Genomic DNA, 13,127 nt, shown 5'->3' with positions numbered 1-13,127 from the left:
GGTGTCTAAGGCCAAGCTGCATGTGCCCCATGCTGTGCTGAGTTATACAGGTTTAAATGCAAACCTGAGGCGCTACAGAATTGGGTTTTCTGATCTGTATGAAAAAACCGTATGTCAAGTTTTCGATATGGGGAAGGACTTCAATTTATTTCAGGCAACGAGACTCAATTTTACATTGAACCTGCAGTTGTCAGAGTTCACTGATGGCAGAAAATTTGAATTTAGAAATGAATTTAAAAATAGATTAAATCGATTTTGGGAAATAACCTTTTTTTTAGAGTAAAAACATCAAGACTTTAGTGATACTTCCTGTGTATTTCGGTTTGTATAATTACTCACTTGTAAACAGTACAGTAACCACACTTTAGGCATGACAGAACATTGAGGCAAAACCAAATAGAACAAGTTTCTATTAAGATACTATATGTTATCAGCTGTTCTTCAATAAAAAATATTATTAATACAATGTTGAATAGTAGTCAATTTTCTAAACTTTTACCTACAACCTGCATAAGAGGTAAGCTAAGAAATGTCATACAATTAAGGAACAAGGAATTGACATACAGTAATTCACACATTTATTTATCAGAATGTTTTTTTAATTCACAAAAGCAAAAACAGAATTCTCTCACAACTTTACAGCACTTAGACAAAAAATGTCCCATAATTTTGTGCCATGATCGAGGTTTACAAAGCAAACCTCAAGCGACATCCAAACTTTGGTATAGCACTGTACAATCTGTGACAACCACTCAGACAACTATCAGTGTCATTATAAACATTTCATTCAGCATCCAGGTATACATTTCACAGATGAATCAAGGATGAACTCTTGTTCAATGTTCCATGATCTGTGTCCTTACCCACAATGTCCACTGTTTATTTATGCTCATATAGAGTCAAGCCTTCATGGCTGAACACACATAATCTTATTATGGGTTGTACCGCGTGTGAAATTGAACGTGAGTGGAAATAATGACTGTAAGTTAGCTCGTTTCACAGTTTTTCTTTATGTTGCTACATCTTAATTCTTACCCAGGGCAAAATTAGAATACTCTATCTCATTTATACATCAGCACACACACACACACACACACACACACACACACACACACTCAGCCCTAAGCACCCCACCAGCAGGAGATAGCCTAAGATCAACAGCAACTCTTTGGTAATGGGAGAATAATACAATGCGAGAGGGTGTAAGGGATTGCAGATTCTGTGTGCAGATAATGTTGTTAGATGCTAGATAATGGGATGTCTCTGGCTAAATGTTCTGCTCTGGGCGAAAAAGGTGCCACATATTTCTTTGTAGAACCTGTCATAGCGACAGCTGCTCCATCCTCCCCTCTCCCCCCTTCTGTCTCTGGATCATCTGATTAGTGTCGTACATACTACCCTCTCCAGTTGTTCCACATCTGCCTCTCTGCACCTGTCCACCAACTCTCAGTATTGGGTTCCCCCCTCTGCTCATCCCCTGATCAAGCCACCTGCTTTCCCAGACGCAACTGATCTGCTATCAGTGTATATTGTTGCCACCTCTCGCCAGTGTTTGTCTATGTTTCCTTAGTTATACAACCTACAGTTTATGCCGTCTGCTTCCTTGTATCTGCACTGATGACTATTATCTACCTGCTTTAGGCCTCTGAAATAGTTGCTGACTGTTTTAAATCTAGTTAAGACTGTTTTTATATCACACTTGCTCTGCCTCCAGAGTCTGCTCTTGGCTACAAAATATGTTATCCACTATTACACAGTCTGGTTTTGGCCCTTGTATGTGCGCATCCGTGTGTGCACATGTGTGTTGACTCTGCATGTGATAATATAATTAGCTCAACCGTACTCTCCTTTACGCTGTGTTTGTGTATGTGCATATGTAACTGTGTGCGTGTGTGGGTAAGTGTACGAGTTTACATGCCCTTGAGAGGGAGCCAGGTTTGGGCAGAAAGGTATTTGTGTTAGAAAACAGGGAGATCAATAACATCCTTAAAAGGGAGCAACCTTTAGGGATACAATCGCACCACCTGAAGGGAGAGGAGAGAGGGAAATAGAAACTATTGCCTATGTTTATCAAAACAATGGGTTTCAGCAGGGGATATCAATCTATTTTTCACCACATTCTGTGAAAAGATTCAGCGTAAATAGGAAATCTGTTTTTTTCCAAAGCTTAATTGAAATAGACATTAAAACATTTATATCCATGGAGATATGTCCATTTTGATTTTTTTTTTTTAAGTCTATTGCACAATTGAGAGTAGGTAGTGCTGACTGATCAAAGGAGACAATCACATACCAACTGAGCATGGACAAAGTTATCTTTGGATATCTTTTTTTTTTTTTTTTGGTTAAAAAAGATTTTTGTTCCAAACAGTAGGAATTTTGGTTAATAAGAAAGTTTTTCTGCAAAATCAGAACATGAAATATTTGAAATCCTTTTGCCTACTTTATGGTTTTTTACAAATTACTAATATTTTCCATTGTGGAAACATCTGTATTCTTAAAATCTATAGATTATAAAAATAATGAATGAAACCCTCAGTAATCAGTTACCCTGATGACTTCAGAGGTCAGGCTTCACAGGCTGGTGGCCTTGCTTTCCCCCATGCCCTCCCTTGGCGGGGTCCTCTTCCAGCCTTGTCGAATACCGATGAGGGTGCGGTCCACGAAGAGAAGGAGGAGCAGGACCTTTAGCACCAGAACCACCGACGGCACAATCCGACAGAGCATGTAGCCTGGAGGAGTGTACCATTTGTAGGTAGAGGGACGAAGAAATTTCTTCCAGCCGTAAACAACGTAGGTCTGGTGGCCCAGCATAGACTGAGGAAAAAAAAATTTTTATTCAGAGTGAAAGATTAATTGACACATACGTGTTCACAAATAACAGATACTGCTGATACTAATTATAAACTGGTAATGGATAATTGGTATCTAAAGCAGCTCACGTGCTGTATTTTTATTTTTTTTATTTTTTTGCAATGGATAATCCTGTTGTAGTACATAAAAATTATTTGAAATTGTCTGTAACAAACACCTAGCACACAATAAAGCTAACTTTTTTATGGTATTTCTCTGATAAATTTAAAGATGATTGTCAGGATATTTTCTGTGCTTGTGAAATCCTCAGGCATTACAATGAGATAAAAATACAAATTGTTTATCAACCGTTCCAGAATAATTAGTTTTGTAACACCAGTGGCCTTTGAGGCTCGGTTATTGTTAATTACGTGGATAATGTGCTTTCATTTACATTTTTAGTATTTGGCTGCTGATGTTCTCATCCACAGCAACTTACAATAAGTGCAAATAGCACAATAAGGAACCATTCAAATAAATGTGGTGCAGTAATGAACTGTGCCCCTATAATGATAATCAGGGATCTTATTTAACCAATTTAGAACAGAAATTCCTTCTGCTATCAGCACTAACATTTCTATTCTAAAAATTTACATTCCTCTGATGACAACCATGATCATAACTGCAATAACACCAACAAAAAAAAAACAACAGTTTATGTAAATTGATACCTGTTATTTTACATCTCTTACAATTCTTCTCATCAGATCATAATTATTATCTTGACCTCGACCTCTGTCTCTGAGTCTCATTCCCTATCTGAGGTCTACCAATGGATCTGACCTTTACACAAATGGAACTGTGACCTGCATTAACAATCTTCTCACTGGGGATTATACCAGGTATCATAATTCTATTTAATGAATAACTTAACATTTAAAATCAGCCAGGCTTTCTCTCTGTGTGCCTGTGTTAGGCAGTTGGTTAACTAGCCTCTGGGGAAATGAATAACATATTGCTTTCTACAGCAGTTTGATAACTATGAAGAAAACTTGGAAACTCCATATATAGATTATCACAAAGACAGATTATCAAAAGACTGATAGTAAGCATGTGACGTCTGGTGAACACAAGCAAACACACACACACACACACACACACACGCACAACCGCACTCACACTCACACATGCACATTTCAAACTGCGCTCTGACCTGAATGAAGCTGATCTCTCTCCAGCTGAGCGAGCCTCCCACAGAGGGCAGGGATGTTAGTCCTGGCAGGACATAGAGAAAGAAACCCAGGATTCCCAGCACATAGAATGAGTCTGTTCTCCGTGCCTCTGTATTATCAAAGTAAAACGGGGTGGTTTTACTGTTCTTCCTCTACGAGAGAGAGATACGAGAGAGTAACCCTGGTGAAATTCCTACGTAATGATAGCTTTATGTCATGTTCCTCTATGTACGGGATCGCAGAAATACTGCAAGAGGTTTGAACCAGCCTGCTGTACCTCATTCACCACACGCAAAATGAGTTTGTGTCTGACGGCATTGCGAATAGGAATGATGAATGTGTAGATGGCATGGAGAAAAGCAAAGCCCAGTGCAACCAGACTCATCTGCTTCCTGCACGGCATCCAGTGGTCCAGCCAGTCAGGGAAGCGCCTGGAACACGCAAAAGTGAGATAGGCACTTTACACTCCAAAATTAATATACCTTTTACAATAACCTGCACAGGTAGTGAACTTTTTTTGTCCCAGATGGATGTCTGACCTGTACTTTGTCCCTCTGTAGAGCTGAAGGAAGGCAGCTTTGACACCAGGCAGTTAACACAGAGACAACATGATGAGCGACACAATGGGAAACACCTGAAGGATGAAGAATAAACACAGAACACAACTTTTGAAGGGAACACAAAATAGCAGTCTCCAGGACACTTAACAAGGGGGGGGGGGGGGGTCTTTAAATTGTTGGCCAGGCACACCATGATTCTGAAGGATATGTATTTCCAATGTTCAACATATGCTTAGATGACATCTCTAATGAGCAGATAGAAGAAGAAGAAGGCAGTGAGGCTAACGGCCATGCGTACTTTGGGAACAGCTGCAGGGGGAAGTCCTCCAGTTCTCTGGCTGCAGACAGGGACCCCCTGGCCAGAACAGTGAGACCCAGCTTGATGGCCATCTCTGCTACTGCCTGTTTTGCTGCTGCACTGTTCCCACACAGGTACACCTAGAGCATGGAGGAGTGGGTTATTTTTAAAATGGGCTGTGTAGTCAGGGGTTGGTAAAAGGACAAGGCTGGGGATTATGTATTTATTTTATTGTCAATAAATACCACAAAAAAGAGGAAAACCGACAACGAGCTAGACCATCTCTCACTACTTTCTGATTTCCATACACTGTCTTTGCCACTCAGCCCCAATTAAAATCTTTAAAAAAAATAGGTCACAAATTTATACTTTTATTTAAAAAAAAAAAAGGCTAAATAGTATCCCTAAAAAGCTGGGCATTGTAGGTTTTAGCAAACCTCACTCAAACAGGAGTAAATCGTGCATTAGTTGGGGCCTATTTTCAGCCACCTACTGTATATTTATGGCAGCCGGATGATGTATGGGGCATTTCCTCAAAATGAACTACAGTGTGCATGTTCATTATACTGAAGGATCATATCACCCAGTGCAACAGTGTGAAAATTCTATGGCACAGAGGAGTAAGCTACAAAAAAAAAAAAAAAAAACTTGTTATTGTTTATTATTATAAACTAACTGTTGGCTTTGTTTTTCATAAGGTTTGCTGACAAGGAGAAATCTTAAATATTATGAGGAACCAGTACTATAATTAATCATTAGTTGTAAAGATCCTACCTAACATGTCGTGTAGATGAATATTTGTTGAGGTTTAGTTACCTTGGAAGCACTGTTTTTAAAATATCTTTATCTGTAATTATGTAGACTACCGCTCAGTAGACTACATAAGTACTTTCAAAAACCAAATGCACCTTTCTTCAGAAGTGAAGAAACATTTTACTTTCGTTGCATTTTAATATGCTTCTGTTTTTCAGTTGCTAATAATTACTCTAAAATGATTGGTAGATGACTCACCAGCGCTGTTTAGAATATCTAGCGCATGACTACACCGTGCACACCTACATTGTCTGTCTGCAAAATTACCCTTGTTTTGTTGCTCTCCCCCGTGCTGTTTCAGTCATTTTGAGATGAAGCCCCTGGAAGTGTATGACTATGTAAAGACACATACATACTATATACACATATGCTGCTCAATATGTAATCCCATTTCTAGATCTCACCATGCTGAGGATTATTACCACACTCACAGCTCTGTAATAAAACGATTAAGTTGTTTGCAAGAGGGGGAAAAATGGAATCATATTAAATGAGAGAGATGGAGAAAGCCAGAGAGCGTCAGAGAGAGAAGGAGCAGTTTGATAGGCATATAGTGGAGTCAGTAGGATTGAGCAGTTTTCCCCCAGGTATGTGTATAAGTGGACCGGGCAGCCAGCCATGTCTCCCTACATTACTGCACCAGTAACAGCAGGGGACGGCCGACAGACTAAATCTCCATCTGAATGTAAATGTGACAGAGCCACAGCAGGGCTGAGGCTCTGATCAAATTGCTGACCGGGGAATAGCTCACACTTGCAAGCATGTGCGTGTGGACATATAGTACATGCACTGATAAAGACACACCACTCCTGCTCTCTCACAGCTACCTGTTTTGAAAGAAAATAGAACACTGCAGTGGTGTGTGTGTACGTGTGTGAGAGTGTGTTTGTGTCTGTGTGTGTATGTATTGGGGGGGGGGGGTATTTGTGTTGAAGAGGATTCGAGGCAGATTCAGGTTTAGTCTCCAGAGGTTCCAGCATGTTTGTGTTTCTCTTTGTAGCTGTGAAACGGAAACTGCAATAAACATTGATCTTTCGACTTTGTAACATCATAAAGTGTGTTTATTTGTTTGTGCGTTTATACAAGCACTGTCCTCATTTTCTCTTGCATTGTTATGGAAAGATGGCAAAATCAATAATCTGCACCAACACAAATGAAATCAATTCCTTTCCTAAATCTTACCTGGTGTATGGTGAAGCAATCATCTTCTATTATTAACAAGTCTGAGATCCACTTTTCTCATTGTATTCCAGGGTGTAAGAGCAATTATTGTTGCCTGGTTTGAAGTCAAACATGTCTCATCATCAAAGATCAAGTTGGTAATCTCCCATCCTGTTACCGCTCTGTCTTTGCATCTTTACTCTATTCAATCAAAGCCTTCCTTAAGGCTCGGAAGCTTCCTGGCTCTGTTTCACCTTGATCCCGCTGCCATCTTTTCACAGATTCCTTACCTCCACTCCTTTCTCACCTGTTTTCCTGCCAAAAGTCCATTCTGCAGGGCCCAGGCAGACAGCGTGTTAAGGCCTTTCACTACAGCAGCTCCAGGGACCAGTCTGGAGAACATACAGCAAGGACTTCAGCTGCTATGGTATCTGTCTACAAATACACAGACGTGATAGGAAGAGTCTCAAAATGGTGAGGATCAATCTTTCCACTTCAACTGAATAGATACACAGCAGGCCGCTCTGCCAAAGGAGCTGCAACCCCGCAAATTCTTTCATTTCTTTTGGATTCAGTGGAGAGTTTTGATGTATCATGCTCTAAGTGGTGTTTAGGAGCACTTTCCCAGAAGCATGTTATTCTAACGGATGAGACATCCAGCATTCAAAAAAACATAGCACTTACTAACGCCAAATGATTTTTGACAATAAACCCAGATTTTGTTTTTAGAAAAAAGTCAGGTTCCTTTGTGAGACTATTGCACACATAAAACCTTACATTTACATGCAGAGTACGTTTATGAATGAGACACCCTTCATTTTTTCTCTGCACTTTCACAGGACTCTGTTACCTTTGCAGGTAGCAAAGGTAACAGCATTGGCATCTGACTACACGTCTTTCTGCAGGTTGTTACCGAGGTCCACCAGCACCTTGTAATCAACCAATTAGCATCGTCAGAAAAGATTAAACAAAAGAATAAAAAACAGTTAAATCTATCATATCCTACATATTCATATAATAAAGAGAGAATTCTGATTTACATTTTCTAATACTTTTTTGACTTTTTTATTTTTCCAGTTCAAATATGCCTTATCTTCCTTATTTTTTTTATTTCACAATTTTTTTAATGGTATATTTTTATTGATGTGTATTTTATTCAGTTTCAAGATGTACCAGAAATCAAAATTACAAATGAAAGCATTAGTGGAACCATTTTAAACAAAAACAATGTAAAGCCAGTGTAACAGGAAAAATCTGTAATGTAATGGCACAGACACACTGTTTATGTTTATATATTCTAATGTAATGTGTTACACAGATGGGTCTCGAGATTATTTACAGAATAGGAAAGAAGACAAAACATACCTCCACTACACAAAATAAGGTATTTTTCTGAATTTCTCCAAACTTTGCATATTATTTTTGAGAAACTGGATACTTTAACCTCTTCAGGCCTCTAAAAAAAAATGTATATTCAAATTAAACAATCCGAGAAAGAATTATCAGTCTTTGTGGAACTACTCACAAGTGGAGAGGTAGAACTATGCAACATGTGACGAGGGGTTGCAAGTAGACAACACTTCATTTTATAGGCTCATGAGGTGAAAAGGGTTGGGTACCACTGTTTTACTCGATACCGGTGTATCAGATGGAAGCTTGGCACCAGTCACCACGTCTTTATTATAATTTGTACATATTAGTTGCTACTTTGTGTCCCCGCAAATGATGTAGTGCATAACTCTGAGTTATTACTAACAAGGCATCATTATTGCTCTATGATTACCTTACGTTTACTTCATTTTTAAAACTACATTACACAAGGGGGCACAGAAAGAGTTACTGATAGGCACATAATAATGCAGTACTGGTTGAAGACAGTGTTTATAGAGGCCATTACCATTTATTATCTAATTCAGAGTTTAAAACATGTTTATTGTCAATACAAATGATTTACAAGATTTACAAATCTGGAAGAACTTAAAAAAACAGACAGTAGCGTGTTAAAATAATCTCTAGCACTCAAGTAATTTATACTATATTCCTTAATTCAGAGTCAAGAAGTGGCTTCAGTCGTCAGTATTAGTCAGTAACTATTAAGCATTTGTTAATTACGTTAGTTCCTGCTTTGTGCTTTAGTGACTATTCAGGATTTTGTGTACCTTATGTTACAGATTCTAACATCGATCTTTGGTTCACCTTTCCTTCTAGATGAGGTGCCAGTGTCTCCAGGAAGACATAGTGTTCTCTGTGAACACAAATATAACAAACATAACAAACTCCAAGTGCTATGTTAAGCCATGTTTTGTACCTGTGCTCCCAGAGGCAAGGGGCCACAGCTGTGAGGTCTGCGGCTGCCATACACCACCCTGTAGCCAGACTGGAGCAGACGCAGGCCCAGAGAGCGCCCCAAGTCCCCGGTCCCAAAGATACACAGCAGCCCTGGTTCAGGGGAAGGTGCTGTGTCCAGAGGATGCAGCGACATGCTGTCTGGCTTCGTCTCCTCTGACATGCCACTAGTCACCATCCTGTTCACACACTGAGTTTAGATATTCTGTGTTCCCTGCTTTGTAGTTATATTGCTGTGGAATCTGACCTGTAAACTGCCTCTCCCTCTTTGTCTTTGAGTGTGCATAATGTGTGATTTTATGGTTTTATTTTTTTATTATTATTTTTTTTATTATTTATAGTGTTTTCCAGATGTCCCACCCCACCCACTGTCTTGGAGGTTGTCCTAGCCAACCTCATTAGGCAACCGGCTGACTGGGAGGGTAATCAGCTGATGTAGTTCACCCGGGCCTTCCAGACTATAAAAGCTGGCCCATGTAGTCACTTGCTCTCCCTTTCAACTGCTGATATTCTCTTTGTATCATGATCTTTTGCTTCTGCACATGCCACCAATCCTTGTGCTACTTTCATGGCTTAACCTGCTGATTTCCACACCCCAATTTATCTGTGTTACCTTTCGTTGTAATAAACTGTTTATTTTTGGTATAACTTTTATGTGGACTCCTTTCTTGTCACATTCCCTGAGCCAGTCTGTGACAGACATTGATTCATACCACTAGACTTTGAACTGTAAATCAGTTGTTTGGGTTACCATCTGGCTCTATTGATGTAACATTAACCTTAGATTCACATTTTTTAAAGTTTTATCACTTCTTAGAAACACAGACTGCTTTAAAGGCAATATCTAGTTCAGCTTTTCTTCTGTTTCCACACTAGACATGGTGCCATGTGGGAGATCCTGGCCCACAGATTCATTATCATTTCAAAACCCACTGTTCCAACCAAAAGACCAGGAAGAGAATTTGTTCAAATTTAGTGTTCACGTCCTCATGACTAAAACATCTGCAAAGTTGCGACACGAACACACTCAACAGAGCAGAAATGAAGCTTGGCACGTATGTAAGTGTTTTATACGTGACTGCTTTACTTTGTATGAATGCATGGCTTTGCTTGCAAGTGTTTGTTGGTGTATGTGTGTGTGCCCATGCATGTGAGAGTGTGCGCATGTGCACTGAAATGGGTCAGGACGATCAGAGCTGAATAGAGTCTCATCTGTGATCTTGTAGCACCTGGGGAGTTGGCTCTGCAGAGTGACTACCTGGCTTTAGAAGTGACACATAGCATCACATCAACTTTACTGACTATTTGCACAAAAATACTCTCCTCCCCATGAAAGCAGCCTCATCGAAATCACAACGTGCACATACTGTACATAGCCAGCAATATTTATGGCAGAAAGGCAACACGTTACCCCAGCAGCTTTTACAGTCAAGTCCATAACTAAAGCATTAATGTCTACCTTGGGGGATATCGCAGCAAAATGAGAAGTCATTTTATGCCTAACCTTTAAGGCTTCCATTCACTTGTAGCGCTGTTAGAATAGACCCGATAGCAGATCCACTCCGATGACTCATTTACTAGCTCTGCCTCCAGGACATTTCTCTTTTCTTCTCCTCTTCACTTTCAGACTCAGACCCACTTGCTCTCTCTGTCTCTCTCTGTGCTTTCATCACCACGCTCTTCCAGTGTCAGCCTTTCTTTCTTACCTTTGCTCTTTCCACTCTCTCGCTGTCCGTAGTGCTCCCCCACATCTCTTTTCCATTCTCTCCCTAAATGAACAACTATTGAATTCACTGAGTAAATTCAACTGAAGCTGGTTGCAGTGTTGTCATCAAAGGCCATGTCCTCTCTGTGTTTAACGGAGATAGTTGGGTAAACTAAAAGAATATCTCTTTGCTCCTAAGGTTATCAGCACTCCCTCTCTTTCATACACAGAAACACACTTGCACACATTCTATGAGCACAGCGCTATTAAGGGCACTTATTCCTTCCCGGCGGCTTACTCCAACCAATTCTTTAGCTTTCAGTCACGGTTGATTTGGTTGATTGTTGCTGAAAAAAATGACAGCCATAAATATTATCAAAACTTGGTATTATGAATTTTAAAAACCTGCATTAATTGATTTTTCTGGCCACATAGCAGCAGTGCAACAACATGTAAAGACTACATTTACATATTATAACCATATAAAGTAGATTATAAAAGGATTAGAACTTTAACTGTCACCAATACTTGTCAAACCTTAAATGTGGCCAGAACCTAAAACAAACAAATTTATTTGACTGGTGGAGCTTGTTGAGGTCGATGCACTGCTTGGGGTCAGGCGTTGCCTGAGGGACTGAATTCAGCTAGTGTGTAGTCAAAAATGTATCCCCAAATGTAGCATGACAAACACACACACAAACACACCTCTAACAGGTTCCTCAAGACCCGAGTCCTTGTAGGTTTCCCTAGGAAATCCAGAGAGGATTTGAAACCATGTGAGTATTTTTTGCTTATCCGAAAACATCTTGTGACATTTAACAGTGATGCGCTCTGGGATATGTTTACATCAAACACATGCTGAACCACCATTTTATAAATGTCAGTGTGGAGTTGCAGTTTACAGCTTATGTGAGAAATTGAGCTCAAGTTTAGTCAGTGTCGTGTTGTATCAGCCTGCAGTGCATTACCGAAGATCATGCATGCAATAGTGAACATTAAACATTTATTCTGCCAGCTTAATGGACAAAAATGTAGAATTCTCATTTGCAGCTCTTGCTGACAACACTGCACTGCGTGCACTGCAAGCAATACTGAACTGCTGTGGCGCTGAGGCTCAATTCCCAAGTGGTATTATTTGGGAGTTTCCAGCTGTTTCCAGCTGTCAGAAGGCACACAGAATGACAAGAGGCATGGTTATTAAAGATAGTTTTGAGTTACAGCATGCATATTGTACATAGTTCCATGCTGCTTCAATGGACAAAGACAAGCCTGCAGGATAGATGAGTTCTGAGGAACTTCTATGATGACTACTACTGTAATGCATTAGGTATGAGGTTCAGATTGAGGTTCTGACTGAGCTGAAGTTTGAGGTTGTTGAACACCAGTCAGAAATAAAGGTAGGAAGGCACAGAGAAAGATACTTTATATACAATGATACACAAAGACAGAAAAAGAAAGAGAATAACAGAGAGACTGGGACACTGGAAGAGAGACAGAAGGAGAGATGCAACTTAGGAAAGCAGAAATTGTGCTTCCGTACAACAAAGACACTTGTTATAACCAGTTTCCCACAAGTATTCCCAGAATTATTCTATAAATATTCCATTACCAGCTTTCCAGACAGACACGTTTGGGATGTTCATTATAAAACGCTTAGAATAGGTTTAAGGAGAATCAGAAGCAGTTCAGATGAAAGTGTAACCTATTTCTGCAGATGTTTGTCTTTGACGAAATTGCTTCTTTAGGGCAGGTGAGATAAACGAATAGTTCATATGCCTAGGTGCACGTGCATCTCTGAATGTTCTGGTATTGGTTATGTTTGTTTGAGTTCCCATGTGTGTCATTGTGTATGTGTGGTGTGAAAGAGCTGTACAGTATGTATGTGTGTGTGCCTGATAATGTCACATTATCACCATCTCCACAGCAGGGCCACATACCATATAGAAACATCTCTGAACTCAGAGAGCTCATCCTCTATCTCTGCTTTAACAGGATGAGCACTGACTGCATGTTTGAAGTTCAAATCTTATCTGGCAAGCCAAGCAGCAGAAATCAGAGGCAGGGAGGAGCTGCATGAAACTGCAGATTTCGTCACACATCGCTGTTGAATTATATGCCCTTGCTTATTTCAGAATTCAGTCTTTTCAACAACAGAGAGGACTGTGACACTTTAAAAATATCTGCACAAAGACAATGCTTGCATGGGATTGTCTCATCCT

General features: G+C 39.8%; 1 pseudogene; it reads right to left on the bottom strand.

Annotated features, from left to right (window-relative positions):
- Nucleotides 1-2,388: 2,388 nt before the first annotated feature.
- On the bottom strand, nt 2,389-11,050 carry LOC120784513 (annotated as a pseudogene).
- Between the last annotated feature and the right edge of the window lie 2,077 nt (nt 11,051-13,127).

The sequence above is a fragment of the Xiphias gladius genome, chromosome 22 (genome assembly GCF_016859285.1).
Source record: "Xiphias gladius isolate SHS-SW01 ecotype Sanya breed wild chromosome 22, ASM1685928v1, whole genome shotgun sequence".
In the NCBI taxonomy this organism is placed as follows: domain Eukaryota; kingdom Metazoa; phylum Chordata; class Actinopteri; order Istiophoriformes; family Xiphiidae; genus Xiphias; species Xiphias gladius.
The sequence above is the reverse complement of the archived record's forward strand: the minus strand, read 5'-3'. Positions and strand labels throughout refer to the sequence as shown.